Source organism: Salvelinus fontinalis, chromosome 15 (assembly GCF_029448725.1).
Source record: "Salvelinus fontinalis isolate EN_2023a chromosome 15, ASM2944872v1, whole genome shotgun sequence".
NCBI lineage: Eukaryota > Metazoa > Chordata > Actinopteri > Salmoniformes > Salmonidae > Salvelinus > Salvelinus fontinalis.
In genome coordinates this window covers 39,567,094-39,584,256 of record NC_074679.1, presented here as the reverse complement: position 1 = coordinate 39,584,256, position 17,163 = coordinate 39,567,094, and the positions used below count along the sequence as shown (strand labels likewise).

At 43.2% G+C, this 17,163-nt stretch overlaps 1 protein-coding gene across 2 annotated transcripts in view; it reads left to right on the top strand.

The window, feature by feature from the left end:
* Positions 1 to 9,425: 9,425 nt before the first annotated feature.
* Positions 9,426 to 17,163, top strand: part of LOC129811974 (guanine nucleotide-binding protein G(I)/G(S)/G(O) subunit gamma-2) — a 32,329-nt gene continuing 24,591 nt past the window's right edge. Inside the window, exon 1 of one of the 2 annotated variants that reach the window (XM_055863797.1) lies at positions 9,426 to 9,755. The gene's annotated coding sequence lies outside the window, so the exon portion shown is untranslated. The remainder of the gene's footprint in view (positions 9,756 to 17,163) is intronic. The other variant, XM_055863796.1, reaches the window with a different exon arrangement.

The following is a 17,163-nucleotide window of genomic DNA, read 5'->3' as shown; positions in this document are numbered from 1 at the left end:
TCTCTCTCTTCTTTTCTCCGTCTTTTGTCTCACTAAATAATATGTAATTCTTACTAAACATGCATATATTTTTTATATGATTACGCGGAGAAGGATGATTCCGAAATTCAGCACAAAGGCTGCTGGCAGATCATTAGAGACGTGTGTGTGTGTGCATGTCTGTGTGTTTAGGTGACTGTAGTGTCTCGAGTCCAACCATGCTGACTGACCTCTCATTAATCCCATGGGGCATCAGGGCAGGACCGTTCTCCCCTGCCGTGTCCTGGACAACCGCTTGCTGCTGGAGCCAGATGGTCACGAAGCAGAATTGAAATCCCCCCTCTCTACCCCCTCCCTGATGCCAACCAAACCAACCCCGCCCCATGGCCTGTTGCCCACACACTCACACTCTTCAACAGGAGACCCATTCAAGCATACATCCTCTTACTATCTCTTAGAATTCGGATAGCGTTTTTTCTGTCAAAGCTTCTTCTTATTTTGTTTTTTTTATGTTTCATGAATGTCTGTTTCTGCTGCTTGTCTCCCCTCTCCCTCCTCTGCCATAAACACTAGCCTACCACCCCATACCAATGTATAATTGCAGTATCCTAATAACTATGAAAATAAAACAGAAGCCTGTAGTATATCTGGGAAGGAGGAACTGTTTCTGCTCCTCTTCTCCCCTCTCCCTCCTCTGTCACAAACATTAGTCTACCCTCACTATACCAATGTATAATTGTAGTAGCCATATCTGGGAGAGAGTGTCCTCTATCCGAGGGATTAGTAATCCAGTGCTTATTAAACTAGCTCATTAACTAAAACAGCCTCAGTGACACCGAAACAGGGTTCAGAGATGATCCCTTGAGCCGATAATAAGACACGATAATCAGATTACAAATCAACAAATCTCATGCTTTATCTTGTTGTATTCCGTGGAGGTTGTGGCCTATAACTTTGATGTCTCTCTCTGGCGGTTGTGTCCCTTATGACGCCCTATTTCTCTCTGTAGTGTACTACTTTTGTCATTTCTTAAAAAGTAGTGCACTACATAGAGAATAGGCATAGGATGCCATTTGGGACGCACCCTGGCTTTAAACAATCCCTCTTCCAGAGCAACCACTACTGAGTGAATTACACACCACCTCGCCAGGTCTGGGGTCAGTTCCATTTCAATTCAGTTGATTCTGAATCTGATTCCAGTTTCTGTCACTGAAAAGCATTGAGGAAATATTACGTTTATTGACTGAATCAAAATGAAATCAACTCCAAACCTGTTAGCTAACAAAAAATACTCTCTGGTCTCCCCTAGTACTCCTGTCTTTTCTGTTGCCGAAACAGCAATATTTTAATAATGCATATGCAAATATGTAATAAGAATACACACATTTAGGCTAAATACAAAGGCGTCCGATAAATATATAAAAAGAATGGCCTACACTTTAATAAAAATCTCTCTCTCATCTCTCTCTCTTTCTGTGTGTCTCCCCCCCCTCTCTTTCAAATTCAATAGGGTTTAATGGCATGAATGACAAGGTCAATGTTGCCAAAGTGAAGTGATACACACAACAATTATGAAGATTATGTTGTCGCTGTTGTTTTCATAATTTTATTTGTTATCACTTCACTTTGGCAACATTGACCTTGTCATTCACTCAGTAGTGGTGCCCCCAAGACGATAAGAAGACACAGTGGCAGAATAAATTCAACCACACCTTTTTTTTAAATCACAAAACCGGATAGCAACCTCTGTCCAGTGAAGTCCACTAAGCATTTTGCATGTACAGTAACAAACAGTTGCATGACCTACATGATGGTCATGCAAGTTAATTTTTCTGACATTTTCGGACCTATATCTAAACTATTGATTTAGAACCACAGAGAGTTTTTAGTTTAAAAAAAATATATATATATTTTAATTTAACCTTTATTGAACTAGGATAGTCAGTTACAGTAAGAACAGATTCTTATTTACAATGACGGCCTACTCCAGCCAAACCCAGACGGTGCTGGGCCAATTGTGCACCGCCCTATGGGACTCCCAATCACGGCCGGATGTGATACAGCCTGGTTCTGAACCAGGGACTGTAGTGACGCCTCTTGCACTGAGATGCAGTGCCTTAGACCACTGCGCCACATGATGTAAAGAAAGCAGGAGCTGCCTCCACTATTCCAGCATCATTTCAACTTTAACATTTCAACATCATCAAATCACCTCTGCTTAGTCTAATACAGTGACAACTAAAAGATACCAAAAACGATTTAGTCCAATCAACGTAAGCTAAATATGATGTGGCTGTCCATGGTTCTGATTTCTGTATGCGTGTGTGTGTGTGCGTGCGTGCGTGCATGTGTGTGTGTAAGTATAAAAACATGTTGACTCTCCCTACTTGTAGAGAAACGCCAATGCCATCCTCCTTGACGAAACAGTCTATCACTCTGTCATATAGTACACTCTTGTTTTTTTGTTGTTCTAGGCTACCTGGCTAAAATGCTAGCTCGCTAGCCTAATTTCCAATCATGGGCAACGTGAGCTAGTTAACATTATCCCTCTACATCTAGCTACATATTTAATTTCCATCCTCTCAGGCCAGGGGCACAACAATGTACAAATTAATGATTGGATCAGAATCGCCGTTATAATCATTGGCCATAATGAAGAATTAAGTAAAACCACAAGTCCAAATCACTATCTCCATCCATGGCTAATTTAGGAAAGGGCTAATTTTAGCTAGCTAGCCAGTGGAGGAAAACAACACAGCAAGATGAAAGAATTCAAATGTTTCTGTCAATGACGTATGCTCTCAATGGGATTTGATAGGAGTGACATCAAATCCAAGCTGGCTTCCCTCAACCACGACCATTCACAGTAGAGCTCGCTCAGTTTAGATCAACGCTGATTGGAAAATGTTTTACACTTTTTTTGTCAAGGGAGGCCAGATGCTCGCTGGCTTCCCTTGCCTTCAATGCTACGGGCAGCAACAATGTCATACTCGTTTGGACCAGACAGCATCAGAAAGATGGCCTACACGTAGAGAGACAGATGGGCGCTGTTATGCTCGCTCAGATGTTTTCTCTTGTGAGATACATTCAGCCTCTTGAATTGAAGGAGAATTATGAAACACAGAAGCCTGGCTTCCCTTGGCATCCATGAATACACGCCACTGCATTCACATCATTAAAACAAATGAATTACAGAAATATAACATTTACATAAGTATTCAAACCCCTAAGTCAATACTTTCTAGAAGCACATTTGGCAGCGATTACAGCTGTTTCTCTAGGTAAGTCTCCAAGAGCATTCCACACCTGGATTGTGCAACATTTGCCAATTATTATTTTCAAAATTCTTCAAGCTCTGTCAAATTGGTTGTTGATCATTGCTTGACAACCATTTTCAGGTCTTGCCATGGATTTTCAAGTAGATTTAAGTCAGAACTGTAACTAGGCCACTTATGAGCATTCACTGTCTTCTTGGTAAGCAACTCCAGTGTACATTTGGCCTTGTGTTTTAGGTTGTTGTCCTGCTGAAAGGGGAATTCATCTCCCAGTGTCTGGTGTAAAGCAGACTGAAACAGGTTTTCCTCTAGGATTTTGCTTGTGCTTAGCTCCATTTAATTTAGTTTTTATCCTGAAAAACTCCCCAGTCCTTAACGATTACAAGCATCCCCATAACATGATGCAGCCACCACTATACTCGAAAAAATGGAGAGTGGTTGTATTGAATTTGCCTAGAACATAACACTTTGTATTCAGGACAAAAGGTTAATTGTTTTGCCACATTTTGTTGTGTTATTATTTTAGTACCTTGTTGCAAACAGGATGCATGTTTTTGATTATTTTTTCTTCTGTACAGGCTTCCTTCTCTTCACTCTGTCAATTAGGTTAGGATTGCGGATTAACAAAAAATTTGTTGATCCATTCTCAGTTTTATCCGTTCACAGCCATTAAACTCTGTTTTAATTTGGCCTCAAGGTGAAATCCCTAAGCGGTTTCCTTCCTCTCCGGCGACTGAGTTAGGAAGGACACCTGTATCTTTGTAGTGAGTTACACCATCCAAAGTGTAATTAATGCTCAAAGAGATATTTCATGTCTCCTTTATTTTTACCAATAGGTGCCCTTCTATGGGAGAAATTGGAAAACCTCTCTGGTCTTTGAGGTTGAATCTGTGTTTGAAATGCGCTGCTCGACTGAGGGATCTTACAGATAATTATATGTGTGGGGTACAGAGATGAGGTAATCATTCCAAAAATAATATTAAACACTATTATAGATTTCACAACATATTAAGTGTGTACCTTCAGGCCTCTACTCTACTACCACATCTACCTCTGTATTTTGATCTGTTTTTAAATTTAATTTTACTGCTGGCATGAATTACTTGATGTGGAATAGAGTTCTATGTAGTCATGGCTCTATTTAGTACTGTGCGCCTCCCATAGTCTGTTCTGGACTTGGGGACTGAGACCTCTGGTGGCATGTCTTGTGGGGAATGCATGGGTGTCTGAGCTGTGTGTCAGTAGTTCAAACAGACAGCTCGGTGCATTCAACATGTCAATACCTCTCACAAATACAAGTAGTGATGTAGTAGTCAATATCTCCTCCAGTTTGAGCCAGGAGAGATTGACATGCATATTATTAATGTTAGCTCTTAGTTTACATCCAAGGGCCAGCCGTGCTGCCTTGTTCTGAGCCATTTGCAATTTTCCTAAGTCCCTCTGTGGCACCTGACCACACAACTGAACAGTAGTACAGGTGCGACCTGCCTTGTTGATAGTGCTGTTAAGAATGCAGATCAGCACTTAATTATAGACAGACTACTCCCTATCCTAGCTAATGTTGTAACAATATGTTTCGACCATGACAGTTTACAATCCAGGGTTACTCCAAGTAGTTTAGTCTCCTCAACTTGCTCAATTTCCACATTATTCATTACAAGATTTAGTTGACGTTTGAGGTTTAGAGAATGATTGGTCCCAAATAAAATGCTTTTAGTTTTTGAAATATTTAGGACTAACTTATTCCTTGCCACCCATTCTGAAACTAACTGCAGCTCTTTGTTAAGTGTTGCTGTCACTTCAGTCACTGTGGTAGCTGGCGTGTATAGTGCTTTACTCAAGGCCAGTATTGTTTGAAAGATTGGAAAAAGTAAGGGGCCTAGACAGCTGCCCTGGGGAATTCCTGATTTTTTGTTTTAGAGGCTTCCATTAGAGAACACCCTCTGTGTTCTGTTAGACAATTAACTCTTTATCCACAATATAGTAGGAGGTGTAAAGCCATAACACATACGTTTTTCCAGCAACAGACGATGATCGATAATGTCAAAAGCCACACTGAAGTCTAACAAAACAGAACCCACAATCTTTTTATCATACATTTTTCTCAGCTAATCATCAGTCATTTGTGTAAGTGCTGTGCTTGTTGAATGTCCTTCCCTATAGCCCTTCCCTATAAGCGTGCTGAAAGTCTGTTGTCAATTTGTTTATTGCAAAATAGCATTGTATCTGGTCGAACACAGAGGTCGAACACAGAGGTCGAACACAGAGACTATTCACTGGTCGAACACAGAGACTATTCCAAAAGTTTACTAAGGGCTAGTAACAGGTTGATTGGTCGGCTATTTGAGCCAGTAAAGGGGCTTGACTATTCTTAGGTAGGGGAATAACTTTTGCTCCCCTTCAGGCCTGAGGGCACACACTTTCTAGTAGGCTTAAATTGAAGATATGGCAAATAGGAGTGGCAATATCATCTGCCTTTATCCTCAGTAATTTTCCATCCAAGTTGGGAGACCCCGGTGGCTTGTCATTGTTGATAGACAATAATAATTGTGTTCACCTCTTCCACACTTACTTTGCGGAATTCAAAATTACAATGCTTGTCTTTCATAATTTGGTCAGATATACTTAAGTTTGCTAATCTTGCCATTGAAAAAAATCATTAAAGTAGTTGGCAATATCAGTGACTTTTGTGATGAATGATCCATCTGATTCAATGAATGATGGAGTAGAGTTTACCTTTTTACCTAACATTTCATTTTGAATGATTATTGTCTCAAGTCATTTCAGCATTTCATGTTTAATAATAATTGTAAAAAAAATTAAAGGTACATTTAATAAATGATATATTCAGACTGTAAAACAACAAAATGTGTAAAAAGTCAAGGGGTGTGAATCATTTCTGAAGGCACTGTATATATACAAGTAACTGCCAAAATAATGGAAACACTTGAGTTAATGAGGGATACAAAGTATATTGAAAGCAGGTGCTTCCATACAGGTGTGGTTCCTGAGTTAATTAGGCAATTAACATCCCATCATCCTTAGGGTCATGTACTGTATAAAAATTCTGGGCAGGCCATTATTTTGGACATTATTTTGGCTACCATGCTATGGACCCAGGATGACAATGCCCTCATCCACATGAAAATGATGTAATCCATATGCCATGGTTGTCTCAGTCACCAGATCTCAACCCAATTGGACAGTTATGGGAGATTCTTGAGCAGTGCCTGAGACGGCATGTTCAACTACCATCAAACAAAACACCAAATAATGGAATTTCTTCTCCAATAGAGTACCAGACACTTGTAGAATCTATGTCAAGGTGCATTGAAGCTGTTCTGGCTCGTGGTGGCTCAACGCCCTATAAAGACACTTTATGTTAGTGTTTCCTTTAATTTGGCAGTTACCTTCGCTTTCTATTTCTCCTAGCCCACAGTGAGGACATCCTCACTGGCCAACCATGTTTTTTCATGCCGTCCGGTTTCAGTTGCCAGGCTCTGATCCCTAATTCTGCATTTGGTCAAGGTTTTTATTTTTTGGGGATCTTTTAAATGGGTTACGTATTCAGCTGAAGTGAAGTCTCTTTCCAATGTTTGGCAGCATTCCATCATTCTCTGACCTTCAACTTCACGCCGCCAGTAGTTGATGTATGCGTTCATATTGTTCACCTCCAGCTGTACATTTTGTCCTTGGGGTCAGATCACTTGTGTTAATTTTAATCTTGTGTTTTGGGGCTAGTTGTGTTAAGGGGTCACTCTCTGGGCAGTCGCTTGTCCATAAATGCTCTCTGCTTGTATGACCATTCGTCAGATTGCGCTAGGTGCACCAATCATTCCCGTGGCCTTTTTTTCAGTGGGCAGTAAAAGAGGAAGTCTTCCTAGTTCTACTCTGCATGCATGGTTGGTTGAATTTCTGTTTACATGTAGGATGGTTTTGGCCCATGATGTGTAATTTGCAGTTTTTCTGTGGGTGTTTTGCCCCATGATGTGTATTTTGACTGTAATATGCGCCCCATATTTCACTGCCATAAAGTAGGATTGGTACCTCTCGGGTGGCGCAGTGGTCTAACCACTGCATAGCTGTGCCACCAGAGATTCTGGGTTCGAGTCCAGGCTCTGTTGTGACCGGGAGGCCCACGGGCGGCGCACAATTGCCCCAGTGTCGTCTGTGTTAGGGAGGGTTTGGCTGGCAGGGATATCCTTGTCTCATTGTGCGCTAGCGACTCCTGTGGTGGGCTGGGTGCAGTGCATGCTGACCAGGTCACCAGGTGTATGGTGTTTCCTCTGACACATTGGTGTGGCTAGCTTCTAGGTTGGATGGGCATTGTGTCAAGAAGCAGTGTGGCTTGGTTGGGTTGTGTTTTGGAGGATGCATGGCTCTCGCCTCTCCTGAGTCTGTGCGGGAGTTGCAGTGATGAGACAATACTAACTACTACCAATTGGATACCATGAAAAAATGGGTAGAAAAATATATATGTTATTTATTTTTTTAAATAAAGGAGGATTGGTTGGATTATGGAGTAAAACATTTGTAGCTATATTTTGATAGGAGGTTACGTATTGTTTTTTTTATTGAGTAGTATGCTCGTGCGGTGGAGTAGATCTTCGTGGGCTATACTCAGCCTTGTCTCAGGGTAGTAAGTTGGTGGTCTGTTGATATCCCTCTAGTGGTGTGGGGGCTGTGCTTTGGAAGAGCGGGTGGGGTTATATCCTGCCTGGTTGGCCCTGTCTGGGGGTATCGTCAGACTGTCTCAATCTCCTGTATCTATGCTGCAATTGTCTATGTACTGGGGGGTTATATCTGGTGTAATTCTTCTGTCTCTTGTCCTGTATGAATTTAAGCATGCTCCCTCTATTTCTCTCTCCCTCTCTCCCCTCCCGGAGGACCTGATCCCTAGGATCATGCCTCAGAACTACCTGGCCTGATAACTCCGGGCTGTCCCCAGTTCACCTAGTCATGCTGCTGCTACAGTTTCAACTGTTCTGCCTGCGGCTAGGGAACCCTAACCTGCTACACATGTGCATCAATAAGCACAAAAACAACACCGTCCACTTAATTTTGTAATATAAATTAATGGCTCAAATTATCTACAGTGCTTTAAAAATGTATTACAATTTAACAATATTTGAATAATAGATATACAAATATGTAATAGAAATGCACACATCTAGGCTAAATTAAATGAAGCCTATAAACATATAATAAGAATAGCCTACACTTGAATAAAAAAAACTCTCCCTTTTTCTCTCTGTGTCTGCTATGTGCAACTCTCCACACAGGATAACATCAGCATGAATGGAGCTGAGGAAATGGTGATTCACAGAAAATGTGGGATACACAAGGTCTGTGGAATGAACAATAACTAAGTAAGTAAGCCTTGTCCGAGCCAGAACGGCGCATATTTTATTTAAAAAATGATAACAGTGTGTAAGATAATATCTCTAGGGGTTTGAGCACACACACACACACACACACACACACACACACACACACACACACACACACACACACACACACACACACACACACACACACACACACACACACACACACACACACACACACACACACACACACACACACAAAGCATTTGCATAAACTGTGTGTGTATTTGTTTGTTAGTGCATGTGTCTGCTTGTCCACATGTATTTGTTAGGATAATTCTGCTCTGGGATGGTGGCTGGAACTTCTTTTTGCTTTAATCTTCTGTGGATTTAATATTCCAGTTGTCTAAAGATGAAAGCCTTTTGATTACAGGAGCTCAGCCCACACTGGTCTCGGTGTGTGTGTGTGTGTGTGTGTGTGTGTGTGTGTGTGTGTGTGTGTGTGTGTGTGTGTGTGTGTGTGTGTGTGTGTGTGTGTGTGTGTGTGTGTCAGACAGGTAACAGCACAGTGTCAGAGTAGGGAAGAAGAAGAAGGACGATTAATATATTCCATAATACATGAACAATCTGCATGCAAAGACGAAAAAGCCATGGGTGTCACTGTCAGCTGCACCTACGGTATGTGTTTGTTTACAGTCCGTGTTTACAAAAGACAGGCAAGCCTTTTCCTGTGGCCTCAGAGAAGCACTGTGTCTGATAGCCGACCAGAGAGAGAAAGAGAGAGGGGGAGGGGGAGGGAGGAGAGCTCCTGGTAGCTTCTTGTAGGCAGTGTGTAGTGTGGGGTTGGTGCTGGCTGAAGGGTGGAGACTGAGCAGCAGCGGGGAGGGCGTATGTCAGCTGGATCAGCAAGAGAGAGCAGCCAGAGCAGAGCAGGAGAGAGGGAGCTACAGCACAGCACAGTGAGGGAGTGTGTGTGTATGAGAGAGGGAGCCACAGCATAGCACAGTGAGAGAGTGTGTGTGTATGAGCGCGCCTGCCTGCCTTCCTGCTAGCCTGCCTGACTGTGTGTGTGTGTGTGTGTGAGAGAGAGGGAGAGTCAGTAAGCGTGTGGATACTACTCCACCAGACTGCATGTCTCTGGCGTCACTAGGGGAGCAGCACACACATTACAGAGGTAAGACACACATTTCCACCATTTTCTAACCATTTCTTGTTGTCTTTCCCTTTGTTTGGTTGTAAAGACAATGGCTTATTAGGGAGGGTGTGCTTTAGAGGAGACGTTGGACTGTTTGTGTGCGTGTGTTGATTTACAGTCAGTGGTTGTGTCAGTGCTGTAGGGGAGAGAAAGATGCCTGTGTTCTGTTCCCTGGTCTCTACATCATGGAATCCCCTCCTCTTCCTCCTAGATTAGGGAGGCTGAAGCCTCTATATCTCTTTCTCTCTCTCTGGGGTGTGTTTTTAATTTGCTCTCTTTGGATTTCTGATCTCTGTGTGTATGTGAGAGAGTGAGGGAGTGAGGGAATGAAGGAATGAGAGAATGGAATTCTTTCCTCTTTTCATATTCCTCCTTTTCTTGTCACATCGAACAGGTCTGTTGTATGTGGGATAGAAATTAGGAGCATCTGGTTAGGGGGAAATTAGCATGAGTGGGGGGTGAGAGACGGGGAGAGAGGAGGTTGGGGGGAAGGGAGAGGACTGGACGAGAGATGCTGCGAGAGAGAGAAAGAGAGAGGGTGGGGGGGATGGCGGCAGCTGAGAATGGGAGAGGAATCCCTCAACCCTCTGGGTTCTCCGGTCATTCCTATTCAGAAGGCAGTGGCCATTCAGTACTATTGGGAAATATCAGCACACACTGATGAGCTACAGATGCAGATACAAACAGACATTCGCGCACATTCAGATGTATAGATGCACGCGCCCACACACACAAACAAAAAAAAACACACACACACAGTGCACGTTCACACTCTCACAGCCCCAGTCAGCCATGTTAAGTGTGCTTGCATTCTAAGGCTCTCACTTAATACATCTGTATCTCTGTATTTGCTAGCCCTGTGTGGTGACCATTAGCATTTTCCTCCTGTTATTTTGTCAGCCATCAGCCCTGCTTACGTTACAGTGAAATGGCCTCACCGCCACCGCTAAGATAGGTGAGTGTTTTCAGTCCTCGTACCATAGAGGCACACTATACGTCGAGGGACAGAATTTTGCTATCACTCCGTTCCCGGGGTGCTCAGCTCTTGTTGTGAACCAGGACAGAACCGACATGTTGGAGAAGGGACGTGTGCGTGTGTGTGCGTGTGCGTGTGCATGTGTGTGTGGGGAGAGGGGGAGAGGGAGCGCCGAGCTGGCATGTTTTGCAGTGCTGGACCGGCTGCAAGGCCACATATTGTTTGATACACATTCATGTTGAGACTGAAACAATGGCACAGTAAATGTCAACAGACTCCATAGCTACCCACAATGAGAAAAGACAACAATGGACTGAGTGTGTGTAACTGTGTATACGCAGAGTGCAAAGTATACAGTGAAGTTCGGGTATTTTTCAGGCGGCCGCCTATAGCCCTAATAGTAAAGACCTGTCATTTAACCTTAATAAAAGTGTGTTACCTTTTCATTTGGCATGAATACAACCAGTCATGATGTTTTAATCTTCAAAATCACTTCAAAAACAAACAAACAAATCACTTCAAAAAGTAGGCTACCTGATAAATGGAAAGCGACATCGGTTACAAAACACCAGAGAGTGTAATGACATTCGATGATTGTCATTGGGTCTAGACTCTTGTAGCCTGAAGTAATTGATGTGTCTTGCTGACAAAAGGACGTTGTTGTAGAAAGAGAAGTTGGGACACTGGGCTTTCCCAGAATGATAAGTGCAGCCCAATGACTGTGCAGCCACATGGGGAAAAAATGGTTTCAACCATGACACAGAGGTGGGAGTGTTCATTTTATTTGGAATAAGCTTTTATAAACAACAAATTACCATTACTTAGAGACCCCCCAAAGTTGGACTTTGTTGCATTTAGTGGTTCTCATGTCTCATTCAGGGGGTCTGAGACCCACCTGGGCCCCCCGTAATTCACACTCTGTGTGCATGATAGAGAGATAGAGTGAAAGAATACAAATGTAGGGAGACAAAAGGCCTTGACTTCAACAAAAGACTAATCATTTCCCAGTTTGTTACTTTTTCTCTCTTTTCATTAAATACTCATTGTTGCCTTCCATTCCCAGTGGCTCCGTCTAAAAGACTACTGAGTCAGTGGCCTAGTTCTGGTTACAGCAACAAGATGAGATGGTACAGTATAGAGGCCAAGACTGAGTGTCACACTTTATATTACTGCACTCTTATTGTTTTGTCTGTGTCCCATAGGGTTCTTGTGCAGCAGAGGAATTGTCTAGTCTACTAAATATTGCTCACCTAGATTAAATCTCTGGTGCAAAACACTCTTCAGGAGGAGTGTAAATGATTAACGACTCATGATTAACGACTCACGGTGTAATCATAACAACATACAGGAACTCAAGTCCTTCTGCTCACCCGACCTAGAATTCCTTACAATCAAATGCCGGCCATATTACCTCCCAAGAGAATTATCGTCAGTTATCGTCACAGCTGTGTACATTCCCCCTCAAGCAGACACCACGACGGCCCTCAAGGAACATCACTGTACTCTATGTAAACTGGAAACCATATATCCTGAGGCTGCATTTATTGTAGCTAGGGATTTTAACAAAGCAAATTTGAGAACAAGGCTACCTAAATTCTATCAGCATATTGATTGTAGTACTCGCGGGGGTAATACACTCGATCACTGCTACTCTAACTTCCGCGATGCATACAAAGCCCTCCCCCGCCCTCCCGGCGGCAAATCCGACCATGATGCCATCTTGCTCCTCCCGTCTTATAGGCAGAAACTCTAACAGGATGTACCAGTGACTAGAACCATTCAACGTTGGTCTGACCAATCGGGAATCCACGCTTCAAGATTGTTTTGATCACCCGGACTGGGATATGTTCTGGTCAGCCTCAGAGAACAACATTGATCTATACGCTGACTCGGTGAGTGAGTTTATTAGGAAGTGCATTGGAAATGTTGTACCTACTGTGACTATTAAAAATTACCATAACCAGAAACCGTGGATGGATGGTGGGATTCGCTCAAAACTGAAAGCGCGAACCACCGCATTTAACCATGGAAAGAGGTCTGGGAATATAGCTGAATATAAACCGTATAGTTATTCCCTCCGCAAGGCAATCAGACCAGCGAAATGCCGGTACAGGGACAAAGTGAAATCGCAATTCAACGGCTCAGACACAAGACGTATGTGGCAGGGTCTACAGGAAATCAAAGACTACAAAAAGAAATTCAGCCTTGTCACGGACACCGACTTCACGCTTCCAGACAAACTAAACACCATCTTTGCCCACTTTGAGGATAATACAGTGCCACCGTCGCAGCCCGCTAACAAGGACTGCGTCCCCCCCCCCCCCTTTTCCGTGGCTGACGTGAGTAAAACATTTAAACGTGTTAACCCTGCTGGCCCAGACGGCATCCCTAGCCGCGTCCTCAGAGCATGCGCAGACCAGCTGGCTGGTGTGTTTACGGACATATCAATCACCACCTATCCCAGTCTGCTGTCCCCACATGCTTCAAGATGGCCACCATTGAACCTGTACCATAGAAGGCAAAGGTAACTTAACTAAATGACTACCGCCCCGTAGCACTCACTTCTGTCATTATGAAGTGCTTTGAGAGACTAGTCAAGGATCAAATCACCTCAACCTTACCGGCCACCCTAGACCCACTTCAGTTTGCATACCTCCCCAACAGGTCCACAGATGATGCAATTGCCATCACACTGCACACTGCCCTATCCCATCTGGACAAGAGGAATACCTACATAATGCTGTTCATTGACTACAGCTCAGCATTCAACACCATAGTGTTGGACTTTCTGATGGGCCGCCCCCCAGGTGGTGAAGGTAGGAAACAACATCTCCACTTCTCTGACCCTCAATACTGGGGCCCCACAAGGGTGCGTGCTCAGCCCCTTCCTGTATTCCCTGTTCAACCACAACTGCATAGCCATGCACGCCTCCAACTCAATCATCAAGTTTGCAGATGACACAAAAGTAGGTGGCTTGATTACCAACAACAACGAGACAGTCTACAGGGAGGAGGTGAGTGCACTCGGAGTGTGGTGTCAGGAAAATAACCTCTCACTCAACGTCAACAAAACAATGGAGATGATTGTGGACTTCAGGAAACAGCAGAGGGAGCACCCCCCTATCCACATTGAAGGGACAGCAGTGGAGAAGGTGGAAAGTTTTAAGTTCCTACACATCACAGACAAACTGAAATGATCCACCCACACAGACAGTGTGGTGAAGAAGGCGCAACAGTGCCTCTTCAACCTCAGGAGGCTGAAGAAATGTGGCTTGTCACCCAAAACCCTGCCAAACTTTTACAGATGCACAATTGAGAACATTCTGTCGGGCTGTATCACAGCCTGGTACGGCAACTGCACCGCCCTCAACCGCAAGGCTCTCCAGAGGGTGGTGGGGTCTGCACAAGGCATCACTGGGGGCAAATTACCTGCCCTCAATGACACCTACAGCACCCGATGTCACAGGAAGGCCAAAAAGATCATCAAGGACAACAACCACCCGAGCCACTGCCTGTTCACACCGCTACCATCCAGAAGGTGAGGTCAGTAAAGGTGCATCAAAGCTGGGACCGAGAGACTGAAAAACAGATTCTATCTCAAGGCCATCAGACTGCTAAATAGCAATCACTAACTCAGAGAGGCTGCTGCCTACACTGAGACCCAATCACTGGCCACTTTAATAAATGGTTCACTAGTCACTTTAAATAATGCCACTTTAATAATGTTTACATATCTTACATTACTCATATATGTATATACTGAATTTTATACCATCTATTGCACCTTGGCTATGCCGCTCAGCCATATATTTATATGTACATATTCTCATTCACTCCTTTAGATTTGTGTGTATTAGGTAGTTGTTGGGGAATTGTTAGATTTCTTGTTAGATATTACTGCACTGTCGGAACTAGAAACACAATCATTTCGCTACACTCACAATAACATCTGCTAGCCATGTGTATGTGTCCAATAAAATTTGATTTGATTTGAAATGTTTCCAAAAGGCTGGATTGTGTGGATGATTGTATAATATGTTTTACATTATAAACTGGGTATATTCGAACTCTGAATGCTGATTGGCTGACAGCCATGGTATATTAGACTTTATACCACGGGTATGACAAAACGTGTGTTTTGACTGCTCTAATTATGTTGGTAACCAGTTTATAATAGCAATAAGGCACCTCGGGGGTTTGTGGTATATGGCCAATATACCACGGCTAAGGGGTGTGTCCAGGGACTCCACGTTGCGTTGTGCGTAAGAACAGCCCTTAGTCATGGTATATTTTCCACACCCGCAGTATTGCCAACTGCAGCCTTCTTGGCCAGGTCTCCCTTGCAAAAGAGACACTGTGTCTCAATGGGCTTTTCCTGATTAAATAAAGGTAAACAATAATAATAATAACTGTAGCCACGCACACTGTACCTATGGGTTAGGGTTGGAGGTCTGCAGTCAATCAGACTTCCTGTCCAGGAAGTTAGATACTAATTATTAGTAAAGGATTTTTGCAGCCCCCTAATCTAAAGTGAGCGCTATTTATGCTTTATAAACACTTCATAAATGTTTTGAGTGACCAGTGTAATTTCTCACAAAAGGATGGCCATTCCAATAGTACCTGGTAAAAGAATAATCACACAACACAGTATATTTAAGGAAATAAACATGCATTTGTGAATAACTAGCTCACAAAAATGTACAAAAGTAGGAGTAGTGATAAATAAATGGTGAGCAAACTTACCGGGAATGTATACGGACAGCCCTTTTCTAACCATTAAAGGACACAATTGACCTCATACTTACCATTGGCACAAGTGAAATTGTACAGTATATTGCACTTTTATAGTTGTATCTTGGTCAAAGACTATGTTTGAAAAGGAAGGCCATGCCAAAACACTTCCATTTTTTATTCTATTGAACATGCCATAACAATGAAGGCATTTCAGTTATATGGAGAGTGCCTTGGTCCTGCTGTTTTTTTTATGACACTTACCAAAGAGCACATTCTATCTACAAAAGATCTATATTGTATCCTAGCAGCGCTTCCCTTCCTTCTTCTTTCTCCAAGTTATCAAACAGCCAAGCCAATGGTATGTTGCAGTCTTCTTGTCAGGCCTCGTAGTTTTAACAAGCTTTAGTACTAGTTTTATGATTCCCTCTGTGTAGCGCCTCCATATCTATCTAGACAGCATGGTTAGTTTATGTACTGAGACATTAAGAGCATACTCCAGTCCTGCACACTCTAAACAAGCCTGAATGTTTGTAAAATTGCTTATGTCCCAAATGGAACCCTATTCCCTATTTAGTGCACTACTTTTGACCCGGGTCTATAAGTAGTGTGCTGTATAGGGAATAAGGTGCCATTTGGGACTCAGCCATTATTGTTAACAGTCTAGCGGAGTGAGTCAGACAGTGTTATTGTTGGCTGGCTGATTGATGCCAGAGGAAACTATGTTTATTCCTCCTCAACCGGAGCAACGTAACATAGCACTACATTCCACTCACTAGTGTACATATTTTGCCATGAGGCTGAGAGAAAATGTTGCAGTTTTACAGCTAATTTCCTGTACTTCTACACATTGTTGGTTTATGACCCGTTCATATGCTATCTAGGAGGTGGGGTGACTTCCAGGGGGCCAACCAACACCCAAAATGTCTTTAGGCCCCCCAGCACCCAGGCTGCGGTGGTGTGTGATACGCCAGTGGTTATGTGCATTCGATGGTAACATTGGCCATGACAAATTTAAACTACTGAAACAGAGGCTTGCAGGTCATTTTGATGGTAAGAAACTACACATCTGTCTAATGGAAACTAGCTATCAGCAACATGCAGGGCTGGATTCATTTGGATAAAGGAATATGATCCTTATAGAGGAAAGGGGAAAACTACACCGTATTACCAGGCTGTATCATCAAACTTCCAAAAGAGAGCACTGATCCAACACATAGACTACGTCCAAAATGACCCTATTCCCTATATAGTGCACTACTTTCGACCAGAGCCATATGGGCCCTGGTCAAATGTAGTGCACTATGTAGGGAACAGGTGAAATTCTCACTCAAAACTCTCTGAGCCCTGATAATTGTGCAATGTGCATCATCCCCAACACTGCTCCCTGATAGAAGGCACATGGCCCCTGTAGAACCCTGTACCAGGCCTGCGTCCCAAATGGCACTCTTATCCCTACTTAGTGCACTACTTTTGACCAGGGCCCATAGCACCAGGGCCCATAGCACCAGTGCCCATAGCAGCCTATTCCCAATAGGACGCTGGTCAAAAAGTAGTGCACTATGTAGGGAACAGGGTAAGCATTAACATAAACAATTTTACCATTCATGTGAAGCCCATCAGTCAGTGCCATCCAGAGACAAAGGAACGCATCTACACACTACACCACATTAATGAATT